Source organism: Callospermophilus lateralis, chromosome 8 (genome assembly GCF_048772815.1).
Source record: "Callospermophilus lateralis isolate mCalLat2 chromosome 8, mCalLat2.hap1, whole genome shotgun sequence".
Taxonomy (NCBI): domain Eukaryota; kingdom Metazoa; phylum Chordata; class Mammalia; order Rodentia; family Sciuridae; genus Callospermophilus; species Callospermophilus lateralis.
In genome coordinates, this window is record NC_135312.1 from 53,864,629 (window position 1) to 53,876,770 (window position 12,142).

Sequence of the window (12,142 nt, forward strand, 5' to 3'; positions counted from 1 at the left end):
CGACGGAGCTAGCAGCCCGCTAAGGTCGCGGGAGAAAGAACCCTGGGAGGCGAGGGAGGCCGGTCGCGACCCCAGTGCTGGGTCCTTTGCAGGCGGGTGCGGCGCGCAGAGCCCGAGCCCCCAGCGGAGGCGGCGCGGCGCGAGGCCCCTCCCAGCCGCCGCGGATGCCCAGGCGGCTGACGCCGAGCGGCGGCTGGGAGAGGTGGGGGCCAGGCGGGCGGGAGCGAGCGAGGGCAGGGCAGGGGGCCGGCCGAGGCCACTCGCGGCTTTAAATATGGATCGCGGGCTCGCGCTCGCGGCACAGTCGCTGCCGCCTTCCCCGATTCCCGGTTTGTTGCCGAGGGGCGCCCGGACTGGGCACCTCTGCTGCAGTGTTAGCTACTGGCAGTTACATCGGAGATCCCCATAAATATGCAGGAGCTGCAGGAGGCAAAGTAGAGTAGACGCCCGCGCCCTTACACCCTCATTCGCCCCGCACCACGCGGGCGGTGTAGACATTCCCCCGCCCCCCGCGCCACCTTCTCCTGCTTCCTCCCGGGAAGTTCAGGTTCTAGGGGAGCTTGCTTCGAAGACCCTCCCGCTTCAGCGCCCTCGCCCCGCTCTGTCGCGCTCACCTCTCTCTGCCCCAGAGCGCGCACCCACCCAGGCGGCAAAGTTGTGACTACTTGGGAGCGGGTGACTCGCGTCCCGATCGCTCCGTGCCTCGCACCGACAACTTCCCCCGGCTCTGCGCCGCCGCGCGCCGGGCCCACGCCTCCCAGGACCCCGCGGGCCCCCAGCCTCCAACCCCGGCGGCGCGCCGGGCAGCGCTTTGGTGGCGGCAGCGGCCGTGGTGGCAGCGAAAGCGGCGGCGGCGGCGGCAGCGGCGGCGGCGGCGGCCGCTGCAGCCACACACTCCGCCGCCAAACTGGAGGAACGACGGAAGCCGGATCCCAGGAGGTAAGTACCCGGCCGGAGCAACCGCGGGTGGGTCGGCCAAGTCCCCAGCTCACCACGGTGGCAAGCGGGGGTCTGAGGGCCGGTCCTGGAGGGCGCTCAGGCGGCCTCGGCGCGCTCGGGGGAGGAGAGAGAGGTCAGTTGCGGGCCGGGCATCCCCTGGGTTGGGCTCCCGAGACGTGTGCAGGCTGCTTCCGCGGAAAAGTACTTTTCCCCCCCGCTTCTTAGCGTTTACAGGGAGAGTTGTGGTGGTCTTGTTCCCTCCCACCGCCTAGCCCCCTCCGCATAACTGGATGTTGTTACTAGGATTGTGGGGCCAGTGTGCGCGGCCGGCTGGCTCGGACGCAGTGACACGTGTGTTCCCGTGAGCCTGGGTGGTCGCAGTGCGGCCAGGCACCTGCCTGAGGGCGGGGGACACATACCCAGACACATCGGAGGGGGAAGCCTGGGGAACTCACTGCCACCGAGGCCGCGGCCCCCACTTCACTGACCGCTCCTGTACCGAGCATTCACATCTCTGGCACGCTGAAGACAGTGGGGGTGAGTCAGGCAGATTCTCTGCAAGTGGCACATACACATTTATTTGCAATGGATTTGGAAGGAGGAGGCAGAGGTTAAACTGGCATTTCTCTTGGCCAGCGACAGCAGAGCTCTTCCTCAGGTACTGGGCAGCATGTGCATCTTGGCAAAGATAGGTGATTTCTTTCTTCTTAAGTGCATTTCACTCAGCCTTTGGCAGTCTATTAGTAATAGTCACTAAAGGAAGGCAGGAATTGGGAACTACATAAGTAGTCTGCAGCAAGCACTACAAAGGAAAAAGTTCTTAAAAGAACAAAAGAAAAACCCTGAACTTATGAAAGATGTAGAAGAAAGCAGTTTTACTTCTATACCAACATTGTAGAGCATTTATCAGTTCTTGGTAAAACTTTTTTCTACCCTTTATTCCTTCTCAAGGCCCTACCTTAGCACAATTGCCTGCAGCAAACTTCCCAGTCTGGACTGAAGCTCAGTAAGCGCTTTGAATTACCCTCCCACTTCTCCCATTTTCACTTCTGTGCTGGAGAAAGTTGCTCCTAATTAGAAGTCATGGACACTGGACTGTACTAAACACACTTTGTCTCAACTCTGGAACTGCTTTTTCCTAAGAGGCACTGCATTGTACTGTACTTCCTCCTCCCTCCTTTTTGTATCTGAGACTTACAGTTGGAATAGTACCTGAATTAAAGTGTATTTTGCCTATTAGGGTTTATTTTCATTCTGACTTTGAATAGAGTCTTCCATGCAGGGCAGTATTTACAGACTTTTTTTTTTTTTTTGCCAATGTAATGTCTTTTGAAATTGTTTCTAAGAATTCCTCCTTGCATCTATCCTATTAACATTTAAATAATTTCATAGTCATTTTGTAGTTAGATTGAGGGTACTAGTATAACTTCATTCAAAGGAAATGTGTCTTTATTTTTCTATAGCTTTCATTACTGAGAAAAAAACTTTTACTTTCATTTTAAAGTTAAAAGTAGTGATAGGATTCAGGTCTCTGTGTTAATTCTTGCAACTGAATTGTTCTAACTTTAGAGTATCTAGGTAAAATGACATAAAACTTTTGCATGTATAGATAGACATGGGAAAATAGTACTTTTATGAACTGTTGATTGAGTTGTAGGGCATTTATAGGGTAGAGGTGGGAAGGATAAGATGGAATATTTTGATAGTTCTAGGTATGTTTGAGAAAACTTCTAAAAAAACCCTTAACAATTTGTGGTTGAGTGCTTCTAAAAATGAGTTTTTTTTTTTTTTTTTTTTTTCAAATGAGGTGTCGTTTGCTGTTTTGGGGATGTATATATAATTTTAGCCAATCCGATTGTACTCTATCTTCTAGTGATATATTTTTTAAGTTCCTTTGTCACCATAAAATAACTTTAAATGTTAGTGTCATTATTTTTTGGATTTACAAAAATATCTTGTGAAAGGCAATTGTATTTAGAGGAAAAAATGGGATAGACATCAGGTAACCTTTGGGACAACATTCAGCATGCCTTGGTAGTAATCTCATTTTTTACTGAGCTCTGGCAAGTACAATTTTGAGGTTCTGATCCCTTGTTCTGATAGCAAGCAAGATAGTCTGGCCATAGCTTACATCTTAAAGGAAAACAGCACTTAAGGAAAGGAAATAACACACGTTAGCTGGTGAATCATCGAGATAATCAGGTTTCTCTGCCTGCCTCTGAGGGCGCTGCAGTCCAGGAGGACTACTACTGTTAGGGGAGAGGAGTCCTAAGAGAATTCACCCACACTGAAATGTGATGAGGCTCATCATCAGCTTGTTACTTGAAGTTTCTTTGTGTTCATTTTATACAATAGGAATAAACTCTAAAACAGGAGTTTTAGGTAATAAGGTTGGTATTGGGAAGAACAGACTGAGAAGAGGAAAATCTGATGATGACCAAACTTTCTAAGCAGTTTATTTATTTATTTATTTTGATGGCTAAATGGAAGGAAGCAGTACAAAGGAAGCTAGAAGCAGAACACAGACCACAGATGATGCTGTTTCCTAGGATGACTTATAATTTATGAAATTTATAGGGAATTATTTAGCAAAATGGGTAGTTATGGAACATCCAAGAAGTTTGTGAGACTACAAAAGTAGACCTTACTACTTTTGCATTTGTAGGAATGTTTTTTGTAGGGGAAGAAGAGAATAATTTTTTTCATATAAGGTCTGGTCTAAGCTGAATTACAAATACATATTGCCTTTCTTCCAGTGTTTAAACACTTGATATGATATGTCACCAACTGGAAAATATGCTACTGTCCTAACATGAAGGTATTTCATATCCTTAGTAATGATTGCCTTTAGTTATTTTTACAGTAGTAGAGATGGATTCCCTTTTGCTCATTTGTTCTGTCTAATGTGCATTTACACATATACTCACACACACACAAATTAGTACAGGTGGCCAGTTTTATTTTAGCTCAAGGCATACTTGCTATTGTCATGATGATTTTGAGGCAATGAATTTTGTGCATTTCTCTAGTTTCAGTGCAATGGCATTTCAAACAGGCATCAGAGAGATGATGAAGGTATAAATGGTAATGGCTTTGTTTAATTTACTGTGGCAAATAAGAGAGAAAACTTTTTTCTAGTCTTCTTCATTATGTTTATAATTTTACTCCTTAATATATTGTCTTACTTACCTCTGAACCAAGTTATGTATTCAAAAAGGTGTGGTAGAAATAGTAATGGTGAAACCAAGCTCATCTGGAGTTGTTTGCATGAACCAAAATCTTGTTCTTCTTTCTTCACAATGGACTAGATGCAAGGGATTATTATGTTTAGTAAGAAGATGAGGAAATTAAGGCACAGAGAACTTTGTTTGCTTTTCTTGAACTTAAGAGAAAATTATTCGTGGATATAAAAAAGGACGTGTTATATTTTGACTAGTGATACATAATTAAATGAGTGTCATGAAATGGACAAATGTCCATTTAGTCACAGCAGAAAACACTCGAGAAAATAAAAGTTTATCATGCTGTAAAGTGATGGTCTCCATTCCCCTCTGTTCATTCTACTCAGCAGCAGCGCCCACTTGCCTTGACTTTATTTCAGATTCTGGAATGACGAGGGTGTTTTGCTAGTTAGTAAATATTTTTCAGTTTGTGTATACCAATATTAGCTCCAATCTTGAGAACTAATAGTGTTTTTTTTTCATGTAGAATTCACACAAGAAACAGTTATATGAAATTAGGATATTAAAGGAAATAAATAACCACCAACTTATATTTTGGGTTTTTTTCTCCTTTGTGGATAATTGTGTTGAAAAAGGATTTTCTCAATTAACTTGAATTTCTATCTTAGAAACCTTAAAAAAACTCTACATAAATATTATACTTTTGGGTTTTTTTTAAAAAATAAAAATGATTAAAAATGCAAACTAAGAAGGGGATGTACTATGTTTAAAACTGTTGTGTTCTGTAAGTGACACAACTAGAAAAGCTGCTTATAATGTCTTCAATTGTTAGTTTCTTTACTTTTTTTAAACAATATTTTTTAGTTATAGATGGACACAATACTTTTATTTTGTTTATTTAGTTTTTTTATGTGGTGCTAGGGACAGAACCCAGTGTCTTAATCATGATAGGCACATGCTGTACGACTGAGCCACAACCCCAGCCAGTTTCTTTATGTTTTTGTTAATGTACTCACTGAATAATCTTCTCCTCTATACTATTTGCAAATAAGTACACTTGAGGGACCTGGGCTTCTGGGTTGGTTAATTCTAGCTTCAGTCTGGAGATCTAGCAGTCACTGATAGAATCTCGTAAAGCATTTATTTAACATGTTCTTCAGTAAAAAATCTCCAAGCAGGCAAAATAGAGGGCAAAAAAGGGACATACATTAAAGAGGACTCACTTCACTCTTAGGAGATTTCTCAGAGTCTTAATCTTAACACACATAAATTCTAATAGGATAGATAATAGGGTCTCTGCTCTCATAGTAAACAGTCATTGCAAAGTGGAAGACAGAAATGGGCTGATTTGGTAGATAGTTGGAAAACATTGAAAGAGCCATAGGACAGCTTGGTAGAAAGGGAAGAGTTAGACAAAGTACTGGAAACAGAAGTAAAGAACTAAAGTGGGGTGGTTAAGGACTATTTAGGTGTAGAACTGATAGCACTACTTTACTGTATTCTCTTCTCCCTTCCTTTCTCCTTTCTATTCTTCCTCCCTCCCTCCTTCTGTATCCATTTTCTTTTGGTAAACATTATGTGTGTGAGACTCATCCTTGTTTTCTGTGAAGGAATGGTTTGAAGCAACCAGGAGGAGTCTCACAAAATTTATTCTTATTGCTCTATCTTGTTTCACCTTATGAGAATTCCACAATGTATTTATCCATTTCATTCTTGATGGACCTATAGGTTGTTTCCAGATTTGGGCTGTTAGAAATTATGCTGCTGTGAATATTCTTGTGTATGTCTCTTAGTAAACATGTGAGAAGTTCAGTTGTGTGTGCTGTGCGTTGAACTGCTGCGTCAGTTTTAGTAGATGGCATCTTTATTCAAAGTTGGTACAAATTCACACTCCTATCAGCATTGTATTAAGAGTTTTGTCTGTCTCCTTAACAAACACTTGGTATTTTCTTTTTAATTTTAGCTATACTGGTATATGTATAGTTGTATCACATTCTTTTTTTCTTCTTTTATTGGTGCATCATAATGATACCTAACAGTGGGGTTCATTGTGCCATATTTGTGCATGTACTTGACATAATTGGATCAGCCTCCTTCCCTGGTACCTTCCCTTTCCTCTGCTTCTTCCTCCTCCTGATCTACTTGTTCTATCTACTGTGCTGATGCTGATTTTAACTTGCATTTTCATGTTACCATTTCAAATGTTTATTGGTTATACTCTTTGTGTAAGTCATTCAGGTTTTTTTTTTGCTCATAAAGATTTTGTCCAATATTTTATCCCAAGTAAGGGAGGTTTTAATACCCAAGGAGTTAATTTCTCTTGTTTATTTAGAAAACTCAGCTAACAGGCAAACTCATTCACCATTGCTTTCATCTAATAAGTGAATAAAGAGATTAGAAACATTTGAACTTGTAACTGTCATAGTCTAGATCTATGAAACCCTGTCCTTTAAAAGTTGAAAATCTACAAAAAGGCTTTAACATGACTCAAAAAACAAAACAAAACAAAACAACAACAAAACCCAGACAACACGTCCTTGTGCTTAACACAAAAGTAGAGCATCTTGTAATGTTGTATGCACAATGACTGATGGAGATTTGCATTTGGAGGGTATGTGCGTTGAAGATCCAGCTCTTTTATTTTACTAGTTGATTTTTAAAAAAATCATCTGTATTTGTATTTTTCATTATTAAAATATTGGTAAAATCTAATTCACAAAGGAGTTACAAGGGACCAGTGGTGATCCTTATGAAACCTTGTTTATAACTGTAAACAGCTATACATATGGTAGTTATTATTATTGTTGGATTCTACACCATTCTTTTTTTCTTGGGTTGAATTGTGCCACCACTGAGAACAATTCCTGGCATACTAGTAAATGTTCGTTGGCTGAATGAATGAACAACTCATTTAAGCATCTTTCTTAAAAGCTCTTAATCGGAGTGACTCAAACTGTGTTTTCCATTTTTCCCTCCTCTAGGACTTGTACTTTTTTATTGCTAAAATTGAGTAGGGAACAGGGCTTATCAAACATTAGATTGAGAAATTGAGTCTAATAGCCAGCAGTTTGAGATCACCCATTTCACTATATAGTTCATATTAAATCTGTGCCCCCAAGTAACACACGCCAGACCTGGAGAACCCTTGAAAATGATTACACTGCTCTTCACTCCATGGGTGATCCCCCAAAGCCTACATGCTGAATATTTTTAGCTTCTATAATTAGAATGCTGGCCAACAAATTTCCAGAGTTAATATGTTGTGGTGGGTTCTTTGGTGCTGATACCTTGGAAACCATGTTTCATCTAGAATTGAACTTTTAAGGATGAATAATAGCTGAAAACTGAAGCTTGAATAGAGCCTTTCCAGTTTAGGATGCGTAAGGCATTTCTCAGATATGTTGATTATAATATGAAAATAAATGGGCAGCATACTCCGTTACAAACATTTGTTCGAGTCAACCATTTTTAACCCTTTGAAAGGTCTGTTTCTCAGCTATTGGCTTGACTCTGTGATGCTGTTTTTCTTTATCTGAAAAATGATTAAATGGCATATTAATTTTATTTAAAAAATTAAATAGAATTAAAATTTATATTATTTTTCTTTTGGAGGTTTACATGGTGCTTTTTAAAACAATAACAACTATTCTTGCAAAACCAGACTTGTGGTAAAAGGAACTTGGATTTTTATGTGGAAATCTAATTAGATTTTCTTACCCAAAGACTGATATCTTTTTTTTTTTTTTTTGTATTTGAGCTGTTTATGTATTTATTTATTTATTTATAGAGCTGGTGGTTAATTTTTTCTCATCATTTGAGTACAACTATTTTGTGGTATCCAGGGACTGAACATGTTCCTTCAGGATAACATGTCAGACAACATGGTAGAAGGTCATTTACGTTTTAGGTAGTGTACCTCTTGTGGGCTTGACCCAAATGTAGCTGATGTAGTGGAAAATGGAATCATCTGGTATGGCAGACAGGCTTTGTTTTCTGTTACAGACATAATGCTATGGAAAATTGAAATAAATACAAAGGGCAATTATGGTGAGTCTTGTTAGACTACTATTTTAAAAATAGTGACTTTCAGAAAAACCTCATCTTTTGTTCTGGGTGATTACATTCCTTCAAGAAGTTAAACTGGGTCATTTAAAAACAAATGCACCCAGGCATGTCTGGATATTGCTTTATTTAAGGCTAGAAACAAGGCTTCTCATTTTGGTGTCCATTCAGCCCATAAGACTTAAAAAAATGGTATTATGGATTTAGGGAAAGATAATTGTTGAAAGAGTAGGATCATATCAATTATAGTATCTGAACTGATATCAAAAAGAAACAGGATTAGCTCTTTCATTTCTTGTGCTCTTCAGCATGGAAATCTGTTGTTTATAAGGCCTTTTGGAATATAACTAGTGTACTTAAATCAGGGTTTTGCACCCTCCATCCCAGATGAACTGAGAATGAAGTCCTGAAACTGTTACTTGGTGAAGCATGCAAGGACTCAGGGAGCCTATCAGTTGGACTGAAAGTTTAATGGAACCTTGAGTGTTGATGCCTACACCTCTGAGACCCTTCCATCATGTGTGGCATGACTGCAGCTGCAGCAGGACATCACAGCTGAACTGCTCTGCAAATTCCTTCATTCCTTTGACCTCTGGAGACTGTGTCCTTAGGAATGTGAGATGAGCATTCATGATGTTAGCAGAGAATAGGGCCTCATGGTAGGGAGTTTGCTAAAGTACTGATTACAATCGCCTTTAGAAAATTGCTGAGCATTAACAGATTAAGCAGAAACACACAGCTCACACGTTTGCACTTTTACAAGTTGAGCTTCTTTGCCAGGGAAAGGAGAGAAGGCGGATAGGAAATGTCTCAAACGATTTAGATAAATGAGATCAGATAATTTCCCTTGAAAAATGCATTAAGAAATGAAACAAAAGCATTCGTCCAAAAACATCAGAAGAAAATATAGTTCAAGCACTGAAATGTTTTTGCTGCCAAAACTTTAGGCAGTGAATTCCGTACTGTAATTGATCACTTTAGTGCTTACTGCTTTGCACTGCCCTTTAACTATTTCACGTGTTCATGTTGGCCTCCTGTACTGTGTGGGTCCTCAATCTTCTTGAGCTTCTCTTTTGTGGTCTTCACAGTGGCCAGCATATTCTATAGCACAAAATACTTAATGGAATGATATGTAGTCACTTTAAAAATCATGACAGACCTATCAGAGATGCCCATTTATCTCACCCAACTTTATCTTAACTCAACTTCTTCTGGCTGTGATCCCCTGGTGTGGTAGCTGTGGATCATTGCTCTCAGGACTTTCAGACATTTCTTGTGAAATTTGATGTAATGAAGTTTAGAATCCAGTAACCTTTGGGAGGAACTTTGTTATTAGAGTTTGTGGTATGTTAGAGTTCCCTAGATAAATTAACCTATTTTGATATGACTGTATTTTACTTGTTCTCAAAATTGGACATAATTGTACTTAATTTATTTATTTAAGACTAAAAATGAGTTGGTAGCAGTTTTTTAAAGAAATCTATTTTTGAAATAGGTATAGATTCACAGGAAGTAGTAAAAATATAGTGTAGAATTTTTTCATACCCTTTACCCAGCTTCCCCCAATGGATACCACTTTTAAGATTCCTAAAAGGCTTTACCTAAAAAGATTTATATACATTATATAATTATATAGATTTATATAGATTATGTATTTTATGTTATCTCTGAAGAAATACTTGTACTTATTCATTAATCACTAAGTACATATATAAACATACTTGCATAACCAGTGATTCATATATGTATGTATATGTACATATGTGTATGCATATTTATATATGTATATATATGAAACAATGATTTAAAGACTGCAGAATTAGACTTTCCTACTGTTTGTGTCATTTGAAAAGATGCCCATGTGGAAGGCAAAGAGGAGTCATTCACTTTGGTCATTTACCAAATTCACAAAGATGTGAATTTGGTGTTTCTGCATGCAAATTATTATTAACATTTTTTTTAGTTGCCAATGAATCTTTAATTAATTAATATGTGGTGCTGAGGATCAAACCCAGGGCCTCACATATGCCAGGCAAGTGCTCTACCACTGAGCCACAACTCTAGCTTCTTATTTTTTATATTGATCATATTGAACTAGGGGTTTTAAATCCAGATGTTGTTCCCATAAAGTCTTTGGAAGACATGCTACAAATATTATTGAGTGAGGGAACTCTTTTATAGTACAGATGTTAGTGCACAGTGATAATAATGGATTTTATATACACTTAAGAGAATATTGTCGTATGAAATATCTCTTTTAGGTGTATATTAATTTGCCTAACAAAATATATATGAATATATGATATATTGAGATGTTTTAGAATAGGTGTTTTATAGATTACATATGTAATAATATTTTCAATGACATTTAAATGTTTCATTGATGTATATTACACTCAAACACATTCTTGAGTTCAATTATATTTCTTAATAGGGGTTTTTAAAGGCTATGAGTATGTTTGTCTAGGAGTTTGAACTTTAAGTTCAGGTTTGTCTAGGTGTTTGAACCTTGAAAGTTTGGGCCTGCACCTCAAGATAGACATAATTGGAAAGATCTTGAAAAGCACACTGCACATCATAAATATAGATGAGATTTTTTTTTTTTTTGTAGAATAATAGAGAGCTATGTGAATGCTTATGGTCTTGAACAAGGATGTCTGAAATCTGAAGGGAGATTCACTGAAGCCTACAATATCATGAACATTTCCTGCAGATCCAAGAATGTCAGAACAAGGAATACCACGTATAACTCAGAGAATTAGGTTTAGCATAAATAGAAAAGTTTAAGTTTACATAGTTGGTATTTATTTGAGCTGCTTTTCACCCCGAGAAGAGAAACTGGCTTCTTCAACAGATGGTCCAGAGTAAATCTTTAGGTGAATTACATATTTATACAATTTAAAAAAGAAGATTGTCATATTTGATAAATAGACTTAATCTCTTGGTTGCTGTTCTCTCTTTATCTGGGTCTTTTTACACAGGGTTATTCTCTTTTCACAGAGCATTGTTCAAGTCATTTATTGTTTGGTAGAGAATTTCCTGTCAATTGATATTGCTATCAGATGTCACTGAATATTGGTCTAGAAGATTGTGAGTCTGACCCCACATTTCAGTTCCTGAAGAGGTTACTTGCTCCAGTAAGTCTTATCTCAGCTCTTGACCTTGACCAGCTCCACTAGTGAATATGCATCATTACACTTGAGATTATTAAATGAGCACTTAAACCACCTTGTAAAATTTCTCTGAATCAAGTCCACCTTAGTACTGATAAAGTGAGATCGGATATTATTTCTGGATTGAAACCAGTACTTTGGTTTCTGGGTTCATTTGAGATAATCCTGCTAATCTGAAATGTCTGGTTTCCCAGAAAAATGAAATGTTTTATTTGGTACAGGTTTAAAAATCATTGTGTTGTATAACGTTCTCCCATGTAATACTATGTTCACAAATTAAACAGAAGGCTTGGAGAGTCCAGTGCTATATATTCCCATTTGGCTTGCAGCTTTTGCTTCTGTGATGGATGGACTCAGCATATGAGCAATATAGTGTCTTTTATATAAAAACCAGAGTAGCAGAAAAAAGATTAGAGCATGTGGTCAGGCTTCAAACAGTTTGCTGCTTGAGTTAGAATCTGGAGGAATAACGTCTTCATCTTGTGTACAAAGTGAAGGATTCACTTCTAAGGTGGTTGTCTACGGATATGGGATCCAATGGAACCCTGATGGTTCAGGGTCAGTGAGGGATGATGTGAGTGCCTGCACTGGGGCTGCTGGTACCAGGAAGAATCTGTGGAATTAAAGAAGGGGAAATCATATTTTGAGGAACGTGATTATGGGAAATTGTGAACTTGTCTGCTTAAATTGCAGGAGTGGGATGTTTATTTGCAATGAAGGATGAAGTATTTGCTTTAGTAGAATTTTCTGATTATTGAAACTTACCTAATTAAGTGTCCAAACTAA

The 12,142-nt window shown here is 39.0% G+C and overlaps 1 protein-coding gene across 1 annotated transcript in view; it reads left to right on the forward strand.

Annotated features, from left to right (window-relative positions):
- The first annotated feature begins 309 nt into the window (after window positions 1-309).
- The window catches only part of Slc4a4 (solute carrier family 4 member 4), a 327,804-nt gene continuing 315,971 nt past the window's right edge, over window positions 310-12,142 (forward strand). Inside the window, exon 1 of the mRNA XM_076865382.2 lies at window positions 310-939. The gene's annotated coding sequence lies outside the window, so the exon portion shown is untranslated. The remainder of the gene's footprint in view (window positions 940-12,142) is intronic.